The sequence below is a fragment of the Carlito syrichta genome, unplaced genomic scaffold (genome assembly GCF_000164805.1).
Source record: "Carlito syrichta isolate Samal-C Ts95f unplaced genomic scaffold, Tarsius_syrichta-2.0.1 Scaffold21487, whole genome shotgun sequence".
Lineage (NCBI taxonomy): Eukaryota > Metazoa > Chordata > Mammalia > Primates > Tarsiidae > Carlito > Carlito syrichta.
This window is the reverse complement of record NW_006965583.1, coordinates 1-1,670: the sequence shown is the minus strand read 5'-3', so window position 1 is coordinate 1,670 and position 1,670 is coordinate 1. Positions and strand designations below refer to the sequence as shown.

The 1,670-nt window shown below is 42.9% G+C and overlaps 1 pseudogene; it reads right to left on the bottom strand.

Moving 5' to 3' along the window:
* Nucleotides 1–228: 228 nt before the first annotated feature.
* Nucleotides 229–1,201, bottom strand: LOC103265437 (annotated as a pseudogene).
* Nucleotides 1,202–1,670: the final 469 nt, after the last annotated feature.

Sequence of the window (1,670 nt, the reverse complement as noted above, 5' to 3'; positions counted from 1 at the left end):
ATTGTAATACTTTTGATAGCAAAATGTGGGGGTCATTAGTAATTATACCAAAAAACCAGATGTAAATTGAAAAGGTCTCAGGCAGTCCAGGACTATCTATCATTAGCCAAGACATATGGTCATCATAATTTATTTTTGTTTTTTTAATGGTTCATGCATTATCTTTATAATTCAATAAAAAGGCAGTGATCATTAGATATTTCATGTATTTTCTCCTCTGAAAGGTTCTCAATTCTTGTCTCTGAAACTTGTAAGCATCTGAGCAGCTTCAGTCTGTATCTGCTTATCCTCCTCTGTGTGTGCTGGATAGCCCTTGGCTTTCATTAACCAGAAAGCAGCAAGCTTTTTGTTGTGAAGTCTTAAGTATGTCTTTCCTAAAAGAAGCAAGTTTTTGCTATAGAAGTTTGGATCCACTTGTTCTGCCCTGTGAAAGTAGCCTAAGACCTCCTCATAGGTGGAAGTAAGAGGAGTTGCAAACAGCATTTTAGCAATTCTTCATTGATACCAAGGCATTTCAGCAAATGTATAGCACCATATGCCCATAAGGTGAATTGAAGTGGCATCTTTAGGGTTCAGTTCAATTGCTTTCTCAAAATGCTCCTTGATAATGTATGCATTTGCAATTTTAACCTTGATGACTTCATAATCTCCAACATCACTAATGCAGATTGCATACCACTTATGAGCTGCAAAATTTGACTCATTTTTTTCTAGTGCTCTTTTTGCATACTCTAGGGCTTCATACACCAATTTTCCTCTTCTGAGGTACTGCTAAGTTGAGCTACATCACGTGATGCCCGTGCCAAACGCCACAGTAACTCTGCATCATCACTTTCCTTGCACTGGGATAGCAACTGAAAAAGTTTTTCTGTTTCTCCACTTACATACAAGTAGTCTGCTTGGTCAAGGATTTCTTCAACTTTGGTTGCGGCATGAACCACAGCAGCCCGAGAAATGACTTGATAAGTTTCAAAACCCAAATAAGACAAGACTGAGACTAACAGGCCTTTTTTCAAAGTTCCTGGGTTTCCCATTACCCAGTAGGGAGCAGCGAGAGCGGCTGGCGGGGGTACCCGGAGCCGCGGAGTCGCCAGGGGCCACAATGCCCGTGGCTGCTGCAAGTACCCGCAGGGAGCCAAGCCCCCAAGACGGCTCCATGTCCCAAGGGCAGGAAGCACCACAGCTGAGTGGCCACCACCATGGCCTACAACTCGCCCGCTGACCCTTCACTCCTTCGAGTCACCCCAGTGCGAACTGAGTCAAAACAGCATCAGTCATTCTCGAGAGAACCGCGCCCGCCCGCTTCCATAGTTTATTTTTATTTATTTATTTTGTATATTTTATTTTAAAGATGTGGGGTACAATTCAGGATTAGGTATACAAGTGGACATCATACAGGAAAGTTTGGGCCTCCCTTTGCCCCCACTTTGCCTGGTTTGAGATCAGGTACCCTTGCTGATGTTGTGTCCCTCCCCCACCCTGGTAGTATCCCAATACTGCCAATCCCTTTCTTACAGTATTATGGTACATGTTCAGGGTCCGCTTATGAGTGAGAACATATGGTACTCTGCTCTTAGTTTCTGTGATAGATCAATGGATGTGATCAACTGTAAGTTCATCCAAGTTATTGCAAAGTCCATATGTTTATCCTTCTTTATGGCTGCATGTTG